The sequence below is a fragment of the Macaca mulatta genome, chromosome 15 (genome assembly GCF_049350105.2).
Source record: "Macaca mulatta isolate MMU2019108-1 chromosome 15, T2T-MMU8v2.0, whole genome shotgun sequence".
NCBI classification, from domain to species: Eukaryota; Metazoa; Chordata; class Mammalia; order Primates; family Cercopithecidae; genus Macaca; species Macaca mulatta.
Genome location: NC_133420.1, coordinates 16206055 through 16230214, shown reverse-complemented (window position 1 = coordinate 16230214; position 24160 = coordinate 16206055). Strand labels below are relative to the sequence as shown.

The 24160-nt window shown below is 50.2% G+C and overlaps 1 long non-coding RNA gene across 1 annotated transcript in view; it reads right to left on the bottom strand.

Moving 5' to 3' along the window:
- Positions 1 to 8547: 8547 nt before the first annotated feature.
- LOC144335026 (uncharacterized) overlaps positions 8548 to 24160 on the bottom strand; it is a 109137-nt gene continuing 93524 nt past the window's right edge. Inside the window, exon 3 of the long non-coding RNA XR_013405406.1 lies at positions 8548 to 9126. This is a non-coding gene — a long non-coding RNA (uncharacterized LOC144335026). The remainder of the gene's footprint in view (positions 9127 to 24160) is intronic.

The window sequence follows — 24160 nt, the reverse complement described above, 5'->3', positions numbered from 1 at the left end:
TCACTACAACCTCTGCCTCCCAGGTTCAAGGGATTCTCCTGCCATGGCCTCCCGAGTACCTGGGACTCCCTGTATGTGCCATCACACCCAGCTAATTTTTGTATTTTTAAGTAGAAACCAGGTTGCACCACATGAGCCAGGCTGGTCTTGAACTCCTGACCTCAAGTAATCTGCCTGTCTCGTCCTCCCAAAGTGCTGGGATTACAGGCATGAGCCCCACTCCTGGCCGGGGCTCTCTTTTTAAGCAGAAAGGCCGGCTCGTGGAGTAGTGGGGAGAAGCAAGGGAGAGCCTTGAGCACACAGCCCTGAACACACAGCCCCCTTGAGGTGGCAGGCAGGGTCCTCCTCCAGCTGTGGGCCACAGAGCTTCACTCTCTGCATGTCCAGCCACGTGTCTCTCTGAGCCTCAGCTCTGTGCTTTGGGAGGGTCACTGGCTAGAAACCCAGGGTAGGCTGAGGGGGCCAGGCTGGAGCTGGGCTGGGCTGGCTAGTGTGAGGGAAGGAGCACATACACGGGAGTCGGGCAGACCTGGGTTCAGATTCTGGCCCTGACAGATTGCTGACCCTTCTGAGCCTCAGCTTCTCCGCCTGTGAAATGGGGCTAATACTTGGCTTGCACAGTTGTGAGGGTCGGAGACAGGGCAATGGGACCACCCAGCCTGGTGCAGAGGGTTGCTGGAGAATGAGCTGCTTAGGCCACTTTCCCCTGGAAAGGACCCTGAGTGTTCCCTGGGCATTTAGGGACGCTCTGGGGCTTGGACAGGTGGGTGACAGGAGGGACCTGGAGAACCTCCAGGCAGGCAGCTCACCCATGTCATGATGGCACCTGTCCGCTGGCCACAGTTTGCCTGGGTACCTGGGTGTTTGAGGGGAAGGGGCAGGGTGGAGGTGTGGGGAGGAATCTCCATTCCTACCCCCGTGAGCCTGGCTTTTCTGGAAAGCTCTCATAAGAGCATCCAAGGCGTAAGCACCTCTCAGGGGTGGCGAGGGTGTCGCTCTGCCTCCTTCTACAGACGCAAATGCCACCTAATCACACAGCTCCCTCTGCAAACCCGCTCCCATCTCCATAGCAACCACAGGGCTTCCGCGCTCCTGGGCTCCTGGTCACTGTGGTTCAACTCCTAAGAGAGGGAGGGACCCCGGGTTTGTCCCCATCCAGCCCCAGGAAAGAGACGTTGGCTCAAGGAACCCATCTCAAGGTCAAAGAGGGCGGGGTGAGGGCAGGGCGGGGACAGGCAGGCTGCAAACAGCTCCGCTCTCTGCCGCTTTGGTCAGGAGGATTCTGGGAAGGAGGAGGGAGGGACAGAGATGCAGCTCTGGGTGGGAGGGCCACAGGGCTTAGCGCCCACTCATCCTGTGTGAGGCTCCCACCCGCCCCATCCGAAAAGGCTCAGGGAGGCATCGGGGCAAGGACTGGCACTGGGCGGTTTCCTCATCTGTAAGATGCGTTGATGCTCTGCACCGGCCTGTGGAGAGGGGGCCGCTGCGGTCTATGCCCCCCACAGTCTGTACATTGAAATCCCAACCAAGGCCGGGCGCGGTGGCTCAAGCCTGTAATCCCAGCACTTTGGGAGGCTGAGACGGGCGGATCATGAGGTCAGGAGATCGAGACCATCCTGGCTAACACGGTGAAACCCTGTCTCTACTAAAAAATACAAAAAACTAGCCGGGCGAGGTGGCGGGCGCCTGTAGTCCCAGCTACTCGGGAGGCTGAGGCAGGAGAATGGTGTAAACCCGGGAGGCGGAGCTTGCAGTGAGCTGAGATCGCTCCACTCGCTCCAGCCTGAGCGACAGAGCGAGACTCCGTCTCAAAAAAAAAAAAAGAAAAAAAGAAATCCCAACCAAAACACGAGGGTATGAAGAGATGGGGCTTTTGGGGTGATTAGGTCGTGAGGGTGGAGCCCACACGATGGGATTAGTGCCCTTACGAAAAAGGCTCCGGAGGCCGGTCGCTGTGGCTCATGCTGGTATTGGGAGGCTGAGGTGGGCGGATCACTTGAGGTCAGGAGTTTGAGACCAGCCTGGCCAACATGGCAAAACCCTGTCTCTACTAAAAATACAAAAATCAGCTGGGCAGGGTGGGGCATGCCTGTAATCCCAACTACTCAGGAGGCTGAAGCAGGAGAATCGCTTGAAGCCAGGAGACGGAGGTTGCAGTGAGCTGAGATAGCGCCATTGCACTCCAGCCTGGGTGACACAGCAAGGCTCTGTCTAAAAAACAAGAGGCTCCAGAGAGACCCCTTCCCCTTCCCCGAGGTGAGGACGCAATGAGAAGGCCCCCTGTGTGAACCTGAGGGTGGACCCTCACCAGACGCCAAATCTGTGGGCACCTTAATCCTGGACTTTCCAGCCTCCAGAACTGCGAGAAGTCAATTTCTTTTTTTTTTTTTTTTTTGAGACAGAGTCTTGCTCTGTCGCCCAGGCTGGGGTGCAGTGGCCGGATCTCAGCTCACTGCAAGCTCCGCCTCCCGGGTTTAGACCATTCTCCTGCCTCAGCCTCCCGAGTAGCTGGGACTACAGGCGCCCGCCACCTCGCCCGGCTAGTTTTTTGTATTTTTTAGTAGAGACGGGGTTTCACCGTGTTAGCCAGGATGGTCTCGATCTCCTGACCTCGTGATCCGCCCGTCTCGGCCTCCCAAAGTGCTGGGATTACAGGCTTGAGCCACCGCGCCCGGCCGAGAAGTCAATTTCTTTTCTTTTTCTTTCTTCTTCTTTTTTTTTTTTTTTTTTTGAGACAGAGTCTCACTCTATTGCCCAGGCTGGAGTCTATTGGCACAATCTTGGCTCACTGCAACCTCTGCCTCCCAGGTTCAAGCGATTCTCCTGCCTCAGCTTCCCTAGTAGCTGGGATTACAGGCGCCTGCCACCACGCCCGGCTAATTTTTGTATATTTATTAGAGACAGGGTTTCACCATGCTGGCCAGGATGGTCTCGAACTCCTGACCTCAGATAATCTGCCCACCTCAGCCTCCCAAAGTGCTGGGATTACAGGCATAAGCCACCGCACCCAAGCCTAATTTTAAAAAAATTTTTGTAGAGATAAGGTCTAGCTCTGTTGCCCATGCTGGTCTTCAACTCCTGGGCTCAAGCAATTCTCCCGCCTTGGCCTCCCAAAATGCTAAGATTATAAGTGTGAGCCACATCGCCTGGCCCAATCCAATTTTTGTTTTTGTTTTTGTTTTTTTTTTTTTTGAGATGGAATCTTGCTCTGTTGCCCAGGCTGGAATGCAGTGACGCAATCTCAGCTCACTGCAATCTCTGCCTCCCAGGTTCAAGTGATTCTCCTGTAGCACCTGCCATCATGCCCAGCTGATTTTTTTAATTTTTAGTAGAGACGGGGTTTCACCATGTTGCCCAGGCTGGTCTCGAACTCCTGACCTCAAGTGATCCTCCTGCCTTGGGCTCCCAAAGTGCTGGAATTACAGGCATGAGCCACTGCACCTGGCCCCCAATCCAAATTCTTATGCATGTACACACACATGCATTCTGAATAGGGAAATTCTCCATGCTGTGTGCTAATCTGCTCTTCCACATACTATAGACCTCTCTCCCTGTAGTTTTCATCCTCACCTACAGTATTCCCTTGCGCTGAGCCCTGATCACCTTCTTAACCAGTATCGGATGGGTGGATGGCCCCCAAATCCACATGGCTGGAAATGCAGGTTGTGAAGCTCTGTGACCCACACCGTGAGGTGGGGCCCTGCCTGCCTTCTCGAGGGGGCTGTGTGCCCAGGGCTCTCTCTTGCTTTTCTGTTAGGCTTCTCAACGCTTTTCATGGCCCCCAAACGCAGTGGCTCACACCTATAATCCTAGCACTTTAGGGGGCCAAGGTGGGAGGATCACTTGAGCCCAGGAGTTTGAGAACATAGTGAAACCTCATCTCTACTAAAAAACCAAAACAGGCCAAGTGCGGTGGCTCACACCTGTAATCACAACACTCTGGGAGGCCGAGGGAGGCGGATCACCTGAGGTCAGGAGTTCAAAACCAGCCTGGCCAACATAGTGAAACCCTGTCTCTACAAAAATACACATAAAAAAATTAGCCAGGCATGATGACGGGTGCCTGTAATCCCAGCTACTCAGGAGGCTGAGGCAGAAGAATCGCTGGAACCTGGGAGGCAGAGGTTGCAGTGAGCTGAGATGGCGTCACTGCATTCCAGCCTGGGCAACAGAGTGAGACTCTGTCTAAGATAAAATAAAATAAAATAAAATAAAATAAATAAAATAAGCTGGGCATGGTGGGTGAACCTGTAGTCCCAGTTACTCAGGAGGCTGGGGTGGGAGGATACCTTGAAAACAAGAGGTCAAGGCTGCAAAAACAGTTCTTCACAGCTATAAACCACACCACAATAGAAATATGGTCCATCTTTGTGCGTATCTGTGATTATTTCCTTAGGATACATTCCTGGGCGGGCGTGGTGGCTCACGCCTGTAAGCCTAACACTTTAGGAGGCCAAGGCAGGCAGATTGCCTGAGCTAAGGAGTTTGAGACCAGCCTGGCCAGCATGGCAAAACCTCATCTCTACTAAAAATACAAAAAATAGCTGGGTGTGGTGGTGTGTGCATGTAATCCCAGCTACTCGGGAGGCTGATGCAGGAGAATTGCTTGAATAACCCTGGAGGTGGAGGTTGCAGTGAACTAAGATTGTGCCATGCACTCCAGCCTAGGCAACAGAAAGAAAAAAAAAAATCTGTCCCCCCACCCCAAATAAAAAAAGAAGAAGAAAGGAGATTAAGACAGGATAGTCACAGAAGGAAGGCAACAGGAAGATTTGAGTAGAAGGCGGCCATGCACAAGCCAAGAAGAGGGGCCTCCTGGGAAAGTCACCCTGCTGATACCGCAATCTCGAACTTCCAGCCTCAGAACTTCCAGCAGGTCAATGTCTTGTTTAAGGCCCCCAGTCTGTGGTCCTTTGTTATGGCAGCCCTGGAAGCACAGGTTGACTGGCTGTCACCTGTGCCCACAGGAATAGCAAGGCTGGGAGGCGGTGGCAAGATTGAACACACTCCAGCCAAACCTGGGGACAGATCTACAGTGCAGAGCACTGCTCCGGGGCATGACCTACACTATGCCACTGGTCTGGCCACTCTGCTTCTGGGCCCTGTAGGAAGAGCACTGTGCGAGGAGTCCATCCTGGAGGAGACGCGTCAGCATGGACCCCATCATGGCTTCCTGAGGCCCTGCCCAAGGGAAGCAGCTTCCCAGGCCAAGGCAATTCTCACCAGGACAAAGCTCCCGACTCCCCAGCCCTTCCCTGCCTGGGGAAAATCCAGGAGGGTCAGGGAAGGGGATGGCAGGAGCTAGAAAAATCCTCCGACTCCCACATCCGCCGCCATCTGTCTCTAGGAAGAAACAGAACATCTGGCACCGGCTTTGGCCCATGCCGTTTATGTAAGCCACATGTGACCCCATGTGGCCCAGGCAGCCCCTCGCAGGTTGGTGCCCTGGCCTCACCCCACCTGACTTTTCCTCACGTGTGAAATAAGCGTGATAATCACGGGGCAGTCGGCGGGGGGTGAGATGATGCTCCGAGAGCCCTGATGCTTCCCGGAGGAGCCTGAGCCCACACTCACTCACACACACAGTCTCAGCCGCTGGCCTTGTTCTCCTCATATGTAAAATTATGTACGTGAGATCTCTAAGCGTCCCTCCAGCTTCGATAGTCCTTCAGTAGTCCCTCCATACTTATCCACAGGTATTTCCATATCTAAACTTCATGCATGCACACATGCAGATGCAAACATGAAAACACACTTGTCCGTATTTGCACACGGTTACATTTATACATGCACCTAGATATAAAATGCACCTTTCACCATGGGCCAAAAGCCAGGGCCAGATGTCCTGTTTCTTCCTGGAGACAGATGGCCGTGGGTCTGGGAGTTCCTGGGTTTTTCTAGCTCCTGCCATCCCCTTCCCTGACCCTCCTGGTACACATACAGAAAAACCTGTCCACACACTGTTCTGGTACATACACATCCATGTGTATACGTACACGCTTAGCTTTACCTACATTCATGCACAAATACTTTTGTTTTTTTTCTGAGACAGGTTCTTGCTCTGTTGCCCAGGCTGGAGTGCAGTGGTGCAGATGTTGGCTCACTGCAACCTCCACCTCCCGGGTTCAAGCGATTCTCATGCCTCAGCCTCCCAAGTAGCTGGGATTACAGGCGTGCACCACCACACTCAGCTAATTTTTGTATTTTTAGTAGAGATGGGGTTTCACCATGTTGGCCAGGCTGGTCTTGAACTCCTGACCTCAGGTGATCTGCCTGCCTCGGCCTCCCGAAGTGCTGGGATTACAGGCATGAGCCACCGCGCCTGGCCATGCACAGATGCTTATACATATGTGTATTCTTTTTTCTTTTTTTCTTTCTTTCTTTTCTTTTCTTTTTTTTTTTTTTTTTTGAGATGGAGTCTCGCTCTGTCGCCCAGGCTGGAGTGCAGTGGCGTGATCTCTGCTTACAGCAAGCTCCGCCTCCTGGGTTCACACCATTCTCCTGCCTCAGCCTCCTGAGTAGCTGGGACTACAGGCGCCCACTACCACACCTGGCTAATTTTTTTTTTTTGTATTTTTAGTAGAGATGGGGTTTCACCGTGTTAACCAGGATGATCTCGATCTCCTAACCTTGTGATCCACCCGCCTCGGCCTCCCAAAGTGCTGGGATTACAGGCGTGAGCCACTGCGCCCAGCCATATGTGTGTTCTTGCACTGCTGTACACACTCATATGCCTGCATGTTCTCTTGAATGCACAAATTTACATGTATTCTGCCAGATTTAGCAAATCAATATGCAGGATGCATTATTTGGGACATATGTATACTAAAACACTATTTCATTTATCTGAAATTCAGTTTCACGGAGTGTCCTATATTTTATCCAACAATCTAACATGGATGTATAACATGCTCACACACGAAAACTCATGAAGCCATCAGGGTCCCTGGGGCCCAGCCCAGGACGTGCCATTTTGCCAGAAGAATGTCCAAGCCCTTCTTTTTGTCTGATAATTAAATCCACAGATGCTCTCCTGGCCGCAGTGCAGCTCCGGGTCCCCATTTGCCGCATTTAATAACCTGGCCCTTGGAGAGGAGGGGCCAGCTTCCAACAGGAGAGCCTTGGGTTTACTGGGATCCGAAGAAAGTTTCTGTCAACTGGGCACGGTGGCTCACACCTGTAATCCCAGCACTTTGGGAGGCCAAAGCAGGCAGATCACCTGAGGTCAGGAGTTTGAGACCAGCCTGACGAACATGGTGAAACCCTACCTCTACTAAAAATACATAAATTAACCGGCATGGTGGCTAATGCCTGTAATCCCAGCTATTCAGGAGGCTGAGGCAAGAGAATCGCTTGAACCCGGGAGGCCGAGATTGCAGTGAGCCAAGATCTCTCCTTTGCTCTCCAGCCTGGGCAACAGGAGCAAAACTCCATCTCAAAAAAAAAAAAAAAAACTTTTTCTCGCCAGCAGCCCAGCTGTGAAATCTGGCAGCAGTGGGAGCTCTGGGAACCCCGGGGCCCCACCCGTAGAGCCGAGGCCTGGGGCCTGGCCTCAAGGAGGGGTGTCCAGCTCGGGTGAGGGATGCAATCTCAGCCTCCAAGGGCCGGCTTGGCCTCTTCTCCATCTGGAGCTGCTTCTGCTGGTGGGAGACAGGTCAGCACAGGACAAGGATCCCGTGAAAGCTGCTTCCTCCCCTCAAATCTTTCAGCGGGAACGGCAAGGAACAAGGTCCTCAGGGGACCTTGGCTTGGAGACAGGGAGTCACAGAAGACAGGACACAGCCGCGCCCCGGCCATGAGACCTGCACCCTCCTGTCCCCTCCACTCCTGTACCTCCCCTTAGGAAAGCAGAATTCTGATGCTGAGCCCTGGGCCGGCAGATGCGTGATGAGTCTCTTAAGGGCCTCACAGGGAACAGGGTGAATTTCTTTAAGCAATCATCTGTCTCCCTGATTAGTATGTGTTTTGGTTACACAGGAATGCTTTTTTATTATTTAAAAAACTAGAGGCCGGGTGCGGTAGCTCACGCCTGTAATCCCAGCACTTTGGGAGGCCGAGGTGGGCAGATCACGAGGTCAGGAGATCGAGACCATCCTGGCTAACACAGTGAAATCCCGTCTCTACTAAAAAATACAAAACATTAGCCGGGCCTGGTGGCGGGTGCCTCCCAGCTACTCGGAAGGCTGAGGCAGGAGAATGGTGTGAACCCGGGAGGCAGAGCTTGCAGTGAGCCAAGATTGCACCATTGTACTCCAGCCTGGGTGACAGAGCTGAGACTCCGTCTCAAAAAATAAAAAATTAGAACATACAAGGAAACCAAAAGCAAAGATATTTTAGTTATTCCTTTCAGATGTTTTTCTACACCTTTGTAAAAATGTAGACATATTTTGAAGGAAAAAAAAGCAACTATATTCTCTAGTTTTGTGACCTGCTTCTTTTTCACTTACTAACATACTGTGAACATGTTTCTGCATCAAAAAGTAAACACCAGCTGGGTGCAGTGGCTCACACCTGTAATCCCAGCACTTTGGGAGGCCCAGGCAGGCAGATCACTTGAGGTCAGGAGTTCGACACCAGCCTGGCCAACGTGGCAAAACCCCATCTCTACCAAAAAATACAAAAAATTAGCTGGGTGTGGTGATGCGCGCCTGTAATCCCAGTTATTTGGGAGGCTGAGGTGGGAGAATCACTTGAACTCAGGGGGCAGAGGTTGCAGTGAGCAGAGATAGAGCCACTGAACTCCAGCCTGGGTGACAGAGTGAGACCCTGTCTCAAAAAAAAGCAAAACAAAACAAAACAAAAAATTAAACACCGGGCATGGTGGCTAACACCTGTAATCCCAGCACTTTGGGAGGTCAAGGCAGGCAGATAGCTTGAGCCTTGGAGTTCAAGACTGGCCAACGTGGCGAAACCCTGTCTCTACTAAAAATAGAAAAATTATCTGGGTGTTGTGGTGTGTTCCTATAATCCTGGCTATTCAGGAGGCTGAGGTGGGAGGATCGCTTGAACCTGGGAGGCGGAGGTTGCATTGAGCCAAGATCATGCCACTCACTGCATTCCAGCCTGGGTGACAAAGTGAGACCCTGTCTCAAAAAACAAAACACCTATATCTTGACTTGTCACAGCCTCACGGTGGTCCCTGGTATGGAAGAGCCATTGCTTTTTTTTTTTTTTTTTTTTTTTTTTTATGTTGCTCCTCGTTTTGTTTTGTTTAAATTGAGGTAAAACTCACATAAAAATATTAGGTTGGTGCAGCCGGGCACAGTGGCTGACGCCTGTAATCCCAGCACTTTGGGAGGCTGAGGCAGGTGAATCACCTGAGGTCAGGAGTTTGAGACCAGCTTGGTCAACATGGTGAAACCCCATCTCAACTAAAAATACAAAAAAATTATCCGGGTGTGGTGGTGGGCACCTGTAGTCCCAGCTACTTGGAAGGCTGAGGCAGGAGAATCGCTTGAGCCCAGGAGGTAGAGGTTGCAGTGAGCCAAGATCATGCCACTGCACTCCAGCCTGGGCAACAAGAGCAAAACTCCATCTCAAGGGAAAACGAAAAAAAAAAGTTAGGTTGGTGCAAAAGTAATTGCAGTTTTTGCCATTACTTTCAATGGCTAAAACTGCAAATACTTTTGCACTAACATGATAGAATGAACTGTTTTTAAAAATTTTATTTATTTATTTGAGACAGAGTCTCACTCTATTGCCCAGGCCAGAGTGCAATGGTGCGATTTCGGCTCACTGCAACCTCTGCCTCCCAAGTTCAAGGGATTCTCCTTCCTCAGCCTCCTGAGTAGCTGGGATTACAGGTGTGCACCATCAAGACCTGCTAATTTTGTATTTTTAGTAGAGACGGGGCTTCACCATGTTGGCCAGGCTGGTCTCCAACTCCTGACCTCAGGTGACCTGCCTGCCTTGCCCTCCCAAAGTGCTGGGATTACAGGCATGAGCCATCACACCTGGCCCAATGAACTATTTGAGAGTGTATGATTCAGTGGTATTTAGTACATTCACAATGCTGTGCAACTACCACCTCTACTTAGTTCCAGAATATTTTCATCGCCTCAAAAGGAAACCCCAACCTGCCTCCCATCAGGAGAAAAGCACTAATCTGGAAACCACTAATCTGCTTGCTTTTTTTTTTTGAGATGGAGTCTCGCTCTGTCGCCCAGGCTGGAGTGCAGTGGCCGGATCTCAGCTCACTGCAAGCTCCGCCTCCCGGGTTTACGCCATTCTCCTGCCTCAGCCTCCCGAGCAGCTGGGACTACAGGCGCCCACCACCACGCCCGGCTAGTTTTTTGTATTTTTTTTTAGTAGAGACGGGGTTTTGCCATGTTAGCCAGGATGGTCTCGATCTCCTGACCTCGTGATCCGCCCGTCTCGGCCTCCCAAAGTGCTGGGATTACAGGCGTGAGCCACCGCGCCCGGCCCACTAATCTGCTTTCTGTCTCTATGGATTTGCCTCTTCTAGATACTTCATGTAAATGGAATCAGACAATATGTGGTCTTTTGTGTCTGGCTTCTTTCCTTTCGTGTAATGTTTCAAGATTCATCCATGGGAGCACGCGGATCCATCAGTGCTTCATTCCTTTCTACGGCTCGATAATATTCCACTGTATTGATAATGCTCTATTTTGTTTATCCAGTCATCTGTTGATGGGCATGAGTGTGGTTTGCACCTTTTGGCTATTGTGAACACTGTTGCTGTGAACACTGAGGTACGAGCATATGTTGAGTGCCTGTTTTGGGTTCTCTTGGTATATACCTGGGAGCGGAATTTCTGGTTCCTATGGTAACTCTATGTGTCACATTTTGAGGAACCTTGAACTGTTTTCCATAGCAGCTGCGCCATTTTTTATTCCCATCAACAAAGTACAATGGCTCCAGTCTCTCCACATCCTTGCCAACTCTCCTTGCTAATTTTTTTTTTTTTTTTTTTTTTGACACAGAGTTTCACTCTTGCCACCCAGGCTGGAGTACAATGGCATGATCTCGGCTCACTGCAACCTCTGTCTCCCTGGTTCAAGCAATTCTCCTGCCTCAGCCTCCCGAGTATCTGGGATTACAGGCACCTGCCACCACGCCTGGCTAATTTTTGTATTTTTAGTAGAGACGGGGGTTTCACTATGTTGGCCAGGCTGGTCTCGAACTCCTGACCTCCAGTGATCTGCCTGCCTCAGGCTCACAAAGTGCCGGAACTACAGGCGTGACCCACCACACCCAGCCAGAGACAGGGCCTTCAAAGAGTTGATGATGTTAAAACAAGGCTGTCGGGGTGGGCCCTGATCCAATCTGACTGGTGTCCTTCTTTTTTTTTTTTTTTTGTTTTTTGAGACGGAGTCTCGCTCTGTTGCCCAGGCTGGAGTGCAGTGGCGCGATCTCGGCTCACTGCAAGCTCCGCCTCCTGGGTTTACGCCATTCTCCTGCCTCAGCCTCCTGAGTAGCTGGGACTACAGGCGCCCGCCACCGCGCCCGGCTAATTTTTTGTATTTTTAGTAGAGACGGGGTTTCACCGTGGTCTCGATCTCCTGACCTTGTGATCCGCCCGCCTCGGCCTCCCAAAGTGCTGGGATTACAGGCGTGAGCCACCTCACCCGGCCTGGTGTCCTTCTAAGTAGAGGAAACTTGGACCCACTAAGAGACAGCAGGGATGCACAAGCACAGAGGAAAGAGCTTGTGAGGACACGACGAGCAGGCAGCCATCTGCAAGCCACAGAGAGGGGCCTCAGGAGAAACCAAACCTGTTGAACTTTGATCTTGGACTTCCAACCTCCAGAACTGTGAGAACAGAAAATTTCTGTTGTATGAGCCACGCGGTCTGTGGGATTGTATTATGACAGCCCTGGGAAACGAAACAGTCCTCTCAGCTTGTTCACCATCTGATGTGTTTCCCGCATATGCCCAGCCCCACAGTCCGCCCTTCCTTTGTCAGGGATCTGAGGTGTGCAGAGCCCCACACCTGTGCCGGTCAGCACCTGCCATGTAGACAGTGGGACCCTGATGCTGCACAGAAGGTCCCTGGAAGCAGGTGGCCCCTCTCAGGATGTGTAGAACACAGCAAAGGCTTTAATTATTTCTTTTTAAATACAGAAGCCCGGGTCCCACCTGCAGAGGTTTGGGTGTAATTGGTGTGGGGTGTGGGCTTCTCGCGGGGATTGGTTGCCAAGCTTCCCAGGTGATCTGAGTAGAGCCAAAGTTAAGAATTGATCCTGGGCCAGGTGAGAATTGATCCTGGGCCACCTATGATCCCAGCACTTTAGGGGGCCAAAGCAGGAGGGTCCTTTGAGTCCAGGAGTGCAAGACCAGCCTGGGAAATATAATGAGTCTCATAGCGAGATCATGCAGCTACCGCGAGCCATGATGGTGCCAACGCACCCCAGCCTGAGCAACATGGTGAGACCCCATTTCCACTAAAAATCAAAAAAATAGTTCGGCATGGTGGCACGCACCTATAGTCCCAGCTACTCAGGAGGCCGAGGTAGGAGGATCGCTTGAACCCAGGAAGTTGAGGCTGCAGTTGACCACTGCACTCCAGCCTGGGTGACAGAGCAAGACTCTATCTCAAAAAACAAAAAACAAAAAAAACAAGAATCAACCCAAACCTCCAGGCCCCTCAGCTGGAAAGGCCAAGGGAATCCATCGGGGTACAGCCCAAGGCTCTGAGTGCAGGAAAGGATGGGGTAGTTTGTAGGGCACAGGTCCTTCTGCCTCTGGCCTGGTTCCTGCCTAGCTTTGCCAAGAGGGGTCAGTTCAGGTCTCTCACGGGAGGGATCAGCAACCCCTCACTCTTCAATGATCACATTCAAAATCTACGTGGGGAGTTGTGTTGAGATCTCAAAGGGGAGAAGGAGGAAGCCTCCGTGCACTCCAGGGGGAACAGGAGACCCTCGACCTTGTTCCATCTCCCCTTCCTTCCCACCCCAAACCTGAGCAGCTGCAACATTCCACTCCACGCCCGGCAGGCACGGGGTCTGGTTAGGATTCCGTTTCTTGGGAGAGACGGACCATGGGACTGCATCCTGGTTTTCAGGGGCTCGGGGCACCTAACTCTACCACCCCCGCTGTGGGGGCCGACGCAAGGCTCGCCCGCAGACACGGGCTTGTTGTGTTCTGTTCCTGGAAGACACGCACCGCCACCGAGTCGCTGGGCTTTCAACTCAGCTGTGTTTCCTCCTGCAGATGAACCCAAATGCAGGCTTTGGATTCAACAGAGCCAGCTGGGGCACCGGCCTTCCACTGGCATCTGTGTGACTTTGGGCAATTCTCTTGACCTGTCTGAGCTTCGGTTTTCAGTCTCTCTGAAATGGGAGGAACCAACGAGGCCAGCGTCTCAATTTCTGGACTCAACCCTTGGACATCTCAAGTGGGTGAGTCCTTTCCCTTTTTGGCTGCAGTGAGTTGGAGCTGGGCTTCTGTTACTTGCAACCAGCAGAGCTGAGTGCAGGCGGGATGCTCTCTGAAAACGGTTGTGGAAATGAAGCTTGTGAGCTTTAACCAGGGTGGGACTCAGAGGGCTCCTGCGGTACCGGGCTGTTCCCCACTCCACACCCAGGAAAGGGCAAAGCCCAGTGACCCCTTGCATTCTGGCTTCAAGTCCCTGGACATAGCACAATAAGAATAGCTTCCATTGACGGAGCCCACTAGGCCATTATTGACGCTTCCCCGAACTCTCCAAGTGGGCTATTGCCATCTCTACCCGCTAAGCAGAGTCGGGAGGTGGCTGAGCTGCAATTCTTGCTAAGAGAACGCAGAGGTCCAGAAATGGATTAATCATCATCTTTGGGTCAATACAGCTCTCATTATTGAGCCATGCTGCTTTACGTGTTTGCTTTTAAGATTTTTTTGTGTGTTTTTTTTCTTTTAAGAGATGAGGTCTCCCTCTGTTACCCCCGCTGGAGTGCAGTGACACGATCCTAGTTCACTGCAATCTCAAACTCCTGGGCTCAAGCAATCCCCTGACCTCAGCCTCCCGAGGAGCTGGGACTACAGGTGTATGCCACCATACTCAGCTAATTATTTTAAGTTTTGTAGAGACGGGGGGTCTCACCATGTTGCCCAGGCTGGTCTTGAACTCCTGGGCTCAAGCGATCCTCCTGCCTCAGCCTCCCAAAGTGCTGCCAGCCTACTATTTTTAACAAAATAATGGATACCCATGAAATCACCAGAAAAATCTAGTAGAATGCTGACAATACCTGTCTGTTTTCAGGTGTTTCTCCCCAACTCCTAAATTTTGTGTTTACTATTCCTTTGCTTAAAAAATAATAATAAGCCGGGCATGGTGGCTCACACGTGTAATCCCAGCCCTTTGGGAAGCCGAGGTGGGTGGATCACCCTGAGGTCAGGAGTTCAAGACCAGCCTGGCCAACATGGTGAAACCCCATCTCTACTAAAAATACAAAGATTAGCCAGGCATGGTGGTGTGTGCTGATAATCCCAGCTACTCGGGTGGCTGAGGCAGGAGAATCGCTTGAACCCAGGTGGCGGAGGTTGCAGTGGGCCAAGATCTTGCCACTGCACTCTAGTCTGGGTAACAGAGTGAGATTCTGTCTCAGAATAATAATAATAATCATCATAGGCCAGGCACCATGGCTTACACCTGTAATCCCAGCACTTTGGGAGGCCAAAGGAGGAGGACTGCTTGAGCCCAGGAGTTCGAGACCAGCCTGGACAACATAGTGAGACCTTGTCTCTAAAATAGATAAAATAATAGTATTTATATATTACATATATATGTAATAATTATATATTACTTATAAATATGTCCTGGCCGGGCGCGGTAGCTCAAGCCTGTAATCCCAGCACTTTGGGAGGCCGAGATGGGCGGATCACGAGGTCAGGAGATCGAGACCACCCTGGCTGACACGGTGAAACCCCGTCTCTACTAAAAAATACAAAAAACTAGCCGGGCGAGGTGGCGGGCGCCTGTAGTCCCAGCTACTCGGGAGGCTGAGGCAGGAGAATGGCGTGAACCCGGGAGGCAGGGCTTGCAGTGAGCTGAGATCCGGCCACTGCACTCCAGCCTGGGCGGCAGAGCGAGACTCCGTCTCAAAAAAAAAAAAAAAAAATGTCCAAACTATGTATTTATAGATTTGATTGCTTTTGTACTCTATGAAAATGACATTTAATGTTTTGATAACAGGAGTCATCCTTGTGGTTGCGTGTGGCTGTAGTTTATTCAGCTTTCACCGCTACATAACATTCAAGTGTGTGAATAAACCAGTTGATTTTTCCATTCTCTCTTCAGTGGGAATCGGGTTATATTCAGCTTTTTACCGTCATAATTAGTGCTACTACCAACACTCTTGTACAGGATCATGTAGTTCGAGGCTACCTGAAAATGAACTTGCTGGGCCAAAGGCTATGTGAATAATCAACATTACAAGATATTGCCAAGCCAAGGCCAGGTGGAGTGGTTCACACCTGTAGTCTCAGCACTTTGGGATACTGATGCAGGAGGAGCACTTGAGCCCAGGAGTTCAAAACTAGCTTGGGCAACACGGTGACACCCTGTCTCTAAAGAAAAGAAAATAATAAAAATTTTAAAATTAAAAAAACTTTTCAAAAGATATTGCCAAACCATAGTCCAAAACTATTGGCCAATTAATAATCATACCAGAAATCTGTGAGTGATCTGGTTAATCTATGTGCTTTCCAGCTCTTAGTATTGGCCAAGTTCTTCATTTTTGCAATAAAATGGGTATGAATGGTATAATGGTATCCCCACTTTTTTTTTTTTTTAGATGGAATTTCACTTTGTTGCCCAGGCTGCAGTGCAATGACATGATCTTGGCTCACTGCAACCTCCACCTCCCGGGTTCAAGCAATTTTCCTGCCTCAGCCTCCCAAGCATCTGGGATTATGGGTGCCTGCCACCATGCCCTGATAATTTTTGTATTTTTAGTAGAGAAGGGGTTTCACCATGTTGGCCAGGCTGGTCTCGAACTCCTGACCTCAGGTGATCTGCCCATCTTGGCCTCCCAAATGCTGGGATTACAGGGGTGAGCCACTGCACCTGGCCTCTCATTTGATCTTGATGTGCATTTCTCTGATTAACGAGGTTGAGCATCTCTTCATGTTCATTGACCATAAATGTTTCCTCTTCTGTGAAATGCCTGTTCATGTCTCTTGCCCATCTTTTTTTTGTCCTTTTCTTATTGATTTCAAGGTGTTCTTTATATATTATATGTTATTTGTCAATTATATGTATTGAAAATATCTTCTTCAGCTTAGCAGCTTGTCATTTTACTTTCTTGTTTTGTTTTGGTTTTTGAAATAGGATCTCGCTCTGTTGCCCAGGCTGCAGCCATGACCGTGACTCACTGCAGCCTTGACCTCCCGGGCACAGGTGATCCTCCCACCTCAGCCTCTCTACTAGCTGGGACTGTAGGTCTGTGCACCATGCCCAGCTAATTTTTATATTTTTTGTAGAGATGGGGTTTCACCATGTTGCCCAGGCTGGTCTTGAACTCTTGGACTCAAGCGATCCACCTGCCTCAACTTCCCCAAATGCTGGGGTTACAGGCGTGAGCCACTGCACCCAGGTCATTTTACTTTCTTCATTTTGTCTTTTGATTAAAATAAAATCTTAATTTTAATATAATAAAATGTGTGATTATTTTATTTCATGGTTAGTGCTTTTTTCTTTTTGGTCTTGTGTAACAAATCCTTTCTTACCCAAGGTCAGAAAGATACTCATAGATATTTTCTATAATTTTTAACATTTTGCTTTTGACATTTGAGTCGTTAATCCATCAGGAGTTGACTTTTGTGTATTTTGTGAAATAAAAATCCAGTTTCCTTTTGGAAATGAAGAAAATTAGTATGGAAAATATAGATAGGCTGGGCATGGTGGCTCATGTTGTAATCCCAGCCCTTTGTGAGGCCAAGGCAGGCAGATCAGCTGAATTAAACCTTTTTTCTTTATAAATTACCCAGTCTCAGGCAGTTCTTCATAGCAGTGTGAAAATGGGCTAATACATCTATATACACATAACCACCTTATATTCCTTACGGATCTACCATGCCACCTCTGTTATACGTCAAAGTCATACATGTGAGGGTCTGTTTGTTTTCTTTGTTGTTGTTGTTGTTGTTGTTGTTGTTGTTTCTGAGACGGAGTCTCACTCTGTCGCCCAGGCTAGAGTGCAGTGGTGTGATCTCGGCTCACTGCAACCTCCACCTCCCGGGTTCAAGTGATTCTCCTGCCTCAGCCTCCCAAGTAGCTGGAATTACAGGCACCTGCCACTATACCTGGCTAATTTTTGTATTTTTAGTAGAGACGGGGTTTCGCCACATTGGCCAGGCTTGTCTGGAACTCCTGCCCTCAAGTGATCCATCTACGTTGGCCTCCCAAAGTGCTGGGATTACAGGCTTGAGCCACTGCGCCCGGCCATCTGAAGATCTGTTTCTGGACTCTCTGTTCTATTCTATTCATTATTTATTGTTGCTCAAGTGCCATACTGTTTTAATTCCATAGCTTTAAAAGTCCTAATATCAGATGGGACAGATCCTCTTTGGTCGTCGTCTTCTGGAGTATCTTGGTCCTTTGGTCTGTCGTATAACTTTTAGAATCGCTGGTCAAATTCTACAAAATTCTTATTGGGGATTTGATTGGAACTGCATTGAGTCTCCAGATCAGTTTATGAAGAACTGACATCTCTGTAATACCAGGCTTTCCTGTCCTTAAGAATGGGTTATCTCAGCCGGGCGTGGTGGCTCATGCCTATAATCCCAGCACTGTGGGAGGCCAAGGTGGGTGGATCACGGGGTCAGGAGTTCAAGACCAGCCTGGCCAAGATGGTGAAACCCCGTCTCTACTAAAAATACAAAAAAATTAGCCAGGCATGGTGGCAGGCACCTGTAATCCCAGCTACTCAGGGGGTTGAGGCAGAGAATTGATTGAACCCAGGAGGCGGAGGTATAATTGCCTGCCTAATTCTTGCCTACATTTCATTATACTTATTCTTAAGTACTTATTATAATTTTCGTACTCTTGTGAGCATTATCCTTTTTTCCCAAGGACATTTTCCAGTTGTTTCTTCCCAGTATATATAGAAATGCAATTAGTTTTTCTATATTTTTCTTATATCTAGGTATCTTGCTAAACTCTCCCTTTGGGGTTCCATATAGCTGGTGGTATCTGAAAATAATGTGTTTTATTTTCTCTTTCCTAATCCTTATGTTTCTAATTTATTTTTTCTAGTCTTAATGTTAGAGTGGAAGCTCCAATACGCTCTGTTGAACAGAAGTGATAATAGCAAACAGAACATTCTTGTTTCCAGTCTCAGAGGGAATGCTGCTAATGTTTGTCCTCCCATTTCTGATTTGCCAAGAGGCTTAATCACAAATTTATGCTGAACTTCTAAAAATACTTCCTCAGCATCTATTAAAATGATCCTGTAGTTTTTCCTCCTTTCATCAGTTAATACGGTAAGTAACACTGATAGACTTTTCTTTTTTTTTTTTTTTTGAGACGGAGTCTCGCTCTGTCGCCCAGGCTGTAGTGCGGTTGCACCATCACAGCTCACTGCAGCCTCAAACTCCTTGACTCAAATGTTCCTCCCACCTCAGCCTCCCAAGTAGCTAGGGTTACAGGAGCACGCCACCCCTCCAGGCTTTTTTTTTTTTTTTCATTTTTTTAGAGACAGGGGTTTCACTGTGTTGCCCGGGCTGGTCTCAAACTCCTGGCCTCAAGCAATCCTCCCACCTCAGCATCCCAAAGTGCTGGGATTACTTGGTGTGAACCTCCATATCTGGCCCCACCCTTTCTATTATTGATAATGGTTTTAAAGTATAAGACAACTTTGCCTAATATCAAAACATATATATTTATATATGTATATGAACAGATAGACTAGGTGTGGGATTACACACAGATAGACTAGGTGTGGGATTTATATATATATATGAACAGATAGACTAGGTGTGGGATTACACACAGATAGACTAGGTGTGGGATTTATATATATATATATATATGAACAGATAGACTAGGTGTGGGATTACACACAGATAGACTAGGTGTGGGATTTATATATATATATGAACAGATAGACTAGGTGTGGGATTACACACCTGTAATCCCAGCACTTTGAGAGGTTAAAATGGGCAGATCACTTAAGCTCAGAAGTTGGAGACCAGCCTGGGCAACATGGCAAAACTATGTCTCTGAAAATTATTTTTAACCTTTTTGGATCCTTAAATTTTTGGTGAGCTCTTTTTTTGTGTGTGTGCAGATCTCTTTTAAGCTTCATCAATCTGGATTTTTTTCTCACCCAGTTTCAGAATCTCTTTATTTATTGATCTGCAGACAGGGTCTCAGTCTGCCACCCAGGCTGGAGTGCAATGGTACAATCACAGCTCACTGCAGCCTCCACCTCCCACTTCAGTCCCGTAAGTGGCTGGGACGACAGGCATGCACCACCATGCCTGGCTAATTTTGGGGTTTTTTGCTTGTTTTGTTTTGTTTGAGACAGGGTCTAGTTCTGTCACTCAGGCTGGAGTGCAGTAGCATGACACAGCTCACTGCAACTTCTGCCTCCTGGGCTCAAGCAATCCTCCCGTCTTGCCTCCCACATAGCTGGGACTATAGGCATGCGCCACCACACCCAGCTAATTTTTGCAATTTTTGTAGAGATGGTATTTTGCCATGTTGCCTAGGCTGGTCTCAAACTCGTGAGCTCAAGCAATTAACCTGCCTCCGCCTCCCAAAGTGCTGGGATTACAGGCGTGAGCCACAGTACCCAGCCAGTTTTTTGGTTTTTGTTTTGAGACAGGGTCTCGCTCTGTCACCCAGGCTGGAGTGCAGTGGCACAATCTCGGCTCACTGCAGCCTCGAATTCCCGGGCTCAGGTGATTCTCCCACCTCAGCCTCTTGAGTAGCTGGGATCACAGACACACGCCACCACGCCCACCACGCCTACCACGCCTATGGCGGTGTTGCTGTGGGAAACTGGCCTCTGACCTCCCGGTCCGCTGATACCTGCCAGGCCAGACCAGTTTCCTCCTCTCGGGACCTTTGGTTGGCCACTGCCCTGGGCCCAGATCCCACCTCTGTGCCCAGCACCTGACCACTCACGCTTTCTTCTTCAGCCACTGTGGAGCGGCTCACATTTCTTGATTTATCTCTTGTCTGAATCGGGGAGGGAGCCATTTCCATGAACTCTCCTTTCCATAAGACCAACAATGCTTCAAAAACTATGCTCATCAGGCCGGGCGCGGTGGCTCAAGCCTGTAATCCCAGCACTTTGGGAGGCCGAGGCGGGTGGATCACGAGGTCAGGAGATCGAGACCATCCTGGCTAACATGGTGAAACCCCGTCTCTACTAAAAATACAAAAAACTAGCCGGGCGTGGTGGCGGGCGCCTGTAGTCCCAGCTACTCGGAGGCTGAGGCGGGAGAATGGCGTGAACCCGGGAGGTGGAGCTTGCAGTGAGCCGAGATCGCGCCACTGCACTCCAGCCTGGGCAACAGAGCGAGACTCCGTCTCAAAAAAAAAAAAAAAAACTATGCTCATCTAGGGTCAGGTGTAGGGAGCAGGCGTGTCCCTTCGGGCTCCCACAGTCATAACTCAAAAGCTGAGGCCCCTCAAGCACTGAAATCTGAACCACTCATGTGCACCTGGAAGCCCGTGCCCCTCTGCTGTTTCCCAGGCTTCTCATCGTTGGGTGACTCTGCCGTGACACCTCAGGGACTGGTGATGGGTCGGGATCTGCTTCCCCGCAAGCTGAGTGGCGTGGCTGGCTTTGTATCTAGAGTCCTCCTGGTCCCCCTCAAAAGCTTCCCTGCACCAGCCTTGCTGCCAGGCCCTCAGGAGCATAGGGTGCTGTGGCCTCTGCATGCCTCGCTGGACCGAGCCAGCACCACCTTCCCCGTCTGCTGCTTCTGGTTTACCAAGGGCCGGAAAGGCAAGGCCCCAGGCTCGAGGGTTTGTGCAAAGGGAAGTGGAGTCCACGCAGGGCCTGGCAAACTCCTCTGTGATCAAGTGGACCTTGGAGAGCATGGACCTTGGACCACTGGCTTTGATGTTGCTTAGCACAGGCTGCTCTTTGCATCTTGATTTGGCCATGGGTGGTTCATGAATCCATTTGAAGGCATGAAAATGTGGTGCCTAAAAATGCACGTGTTGAAGTCAAACAGCATGGGATCCAGCCCTGTTCTTCTGCTCAGGCCGGTGTGACCCTAGACAAGCGATTACGTTCATCTAAGCCTCGGTTTCTTCAGCTGTACTATGGGAATAACAACTGTATCTTGTTCCCAGAGTGCTGATGAGGATTGAGTGTGCTTATCCGTGTAAAGAGACTGGCTACGCCTGCTGTTTGTTTATTTATTTATTTATTGAGATAGGGTCTCACTACGTCACCCAGGCTGGAGTGCAGTGATGCAATCTCAGCTCACTGCAACCTCCGCCTCCTGAGCTCAAGTGATCCTCCAACCTCAGCCTCCCAAGTAGCTGGGACCACAGACATGCGCCACCATGCCAGCTAATTTGTTGTATTTTTGGTAAAGATGGGTTTTTGCCATGTTGCCCAGGCAGGTGGCAAACTCCTGAGCTCAAGCAATCTGCCCACCTCGGTCTCCCAAAGTGCTGGGTTACAGGTATGAGGCACCATGCCTGGCCACCTGCTGTTTAATTAGTGCTAACTGTGTGTGTGTGTGTGTGCGCGTGTATGTGCACGCGTATGTGCCCCACAGAGAGTTTCAGCTGTGCCCAGCAGGGCCAGGCTCTACACGAAGCCCTTTACACACACTGCCACATGAAGAAAGAGCTTCCATTATCTATCATTAAGGATGAGAAAATTGAGACTCAGCAAGGCTTACTGACTTTTCCAGTATCCAACCCAGCTACCTGATTTGTGTCTCCAAACCCTCAGCCACCCGCTACCAAGCCTGACTCATCAAGTATCGCACAAGGGAAATGGATTTTCTACAAAATAAGAAAACGCAGGCTGCGCAGTGGCTCACACCTATAATCTCAGCACTTTGGGAGGCCGAGGAGGGTGGATCACGAGGTCAGGAGATCGAGACCATCCTAGCCAACATGATGAAACCCTGTCTCTACTGAAAATACAAAAATTAGCCGGGCGTGTTGGTGTGCACCTGTAGTCTCAGCTACTCGGGAGGCTGAGGCAGGAGAATGGCTTGAACCCGGGAGGTGGAGGTTGCAGTGAGCCGAGACTGCGCCACTGCACTCCAGCCTGGTGATGGAGCGAGACTCCGTCTCAAAAAAAAAGAAAAAAAAGAAAAAAGAAAACCCAAGGCTTTAGGCCTGCATTCTGGTTCGTTTATTCCTTCACCAGCTGGAGCCCTCCCCTGTGGCAGGTGCTGGCTGAGCCTGGGGAGACCAGGCCACACGGGACGGGACGGTGCTTTGAGACCCTCCCCAGAAGAATCCTCTAGCCTCTGGCTAAACCCCCAGCCACTTTTACCAGTCACGTCCTGGCTTCTGGGAGCAAACATGAGCTCTCTTGGCTTCCTAAGAACCAGTTGTCCCTGTCCCCACCTACCCTCAACCCCAGCGCGGGAGGGGTGGGGTCCCCTCCTGAGAAGGGTCACATTCTAGGCCTGAGGGCAGCCAGGCCAGCCCAGTGGTGTTTTTTCAAGCTGCCTGAAGAAACAAGCGCAGCATCTGTCCTTCCTGCTGTGATAATCCTCTTCCTGCCCCTGCGCCCCCTCCTCACTTGGCCGGAAGCGTCAGGCCTTTTCTTCCCCTCCTTACAAGGGAGGCCTGGGCTGGAATGTGTCCCTTGATAACGGGGCTCGTGAGGGGCTTGGCATAGAATGGGCTGCCTGCTGTGGGCTCTCAGACACATGTGGGACTGACTGATAAGGGCCCTGCCAGCCTTCTGCGCTGAGGTCCCACTTGACAAGCTGTGGGCAGGATTTGAAGAGGGGGTCAGTGTTCACAGAGTCCCCTGGAATCCATCAAATGTGCAGGGAGCAGACCGGGCGCAATAGCTCAGGCCTGTAATCCTAGCACTTTGGGAGGCCGAGGTGAGCAAATCACCTGAGGTCAGGAGTTCGAGACCAGCCTGGCCAACATGGTGAAACCCCATCTCTACTAAAACTACAAAAATTGGCCGGGCATGGTGGCAGGCGCCTGTAATCCCAGCTACTTGGGAGGCTGAGGCAGGAGAATCGCTTGAACCTGGGAGGCGAAGGTTGCAGTGGGCCCACTGAATTCCAGCCTGGGTGACAAGAGCAAAACTCTGTCTAAAAAATAAAAAATAAAAAGAGGAGAAACAAGTACCTACCTCAAAGGCACCTCATGAGGATTTGGGGAGATGGCATGCATATTGCACGCAAAATGGGCTTGGGGCCTGGGAAGCCCTCAGTAAATTTGTTTTGTTTTTTGTTTTTAGATGGTGTCTTTCTCTGTCACCCAAGCTGGAGTGCAATGGTGTGACCTCAGCTCACTGCAACTTCCGCCTGCTGGGTTCAAGTGATTCTCCTGCCTCAGCCTCCCAAGTAGCTGAGATTACAGGCCCCCACCAGCATGCCCAACTAATTTCTGTATTTTTAGTAGAGACGGGGTTTCACCATGTTGGCCAGGCTGGTCTTGAACTCCTGATGTCAAGTGATCCACCCACCTTGGCCTTCCAAAGTGCTGGGATTATAGGCACAAGCCACCACGCCCAGCCTGTAAATGTTTTTTTTTTTTTTTTGAGACAGAGTCTCGCTCTGTCGCCCAGGCTGGAGTGCAGTGGTACAGTCTCAGCTCACTGCAACCTCTGCCTCTCGGGTTCAAGTGATTCTCCTGCCTCAGCCTCCCAAGTAGCTGGGACTACGCACGTGTACCCCCACACCCGACTAATTTTTTGTATTTTTAATAGAGATGGGGTTTCACCGTGTTAGCCGGGATGATCTCAATCTCCTGACCTTGTGATCCACCCTCCTCGGCCTGCCAAAGTGCTGAGATTACAGGTGTGAGCCACCGTGCCCAGCCCTGTAAATGGCTTTTAAACCATGACACTGGCTCCCAGTGCTTTGAGAGGCCAACGAGGAAGGATCCCTTGAGCCCAGGAGTTCAAGACAAGACTGGGCAACAAAGCAAGACCCTGTCTCCAAAACAAAAACAAAAACAAAAACAAAAAAACACAAAAACTATGACTGCTGGAATCCCGAGGGCCCAGAGATGATCCACCTGCCTCTGCAGGGCTATGTGTGG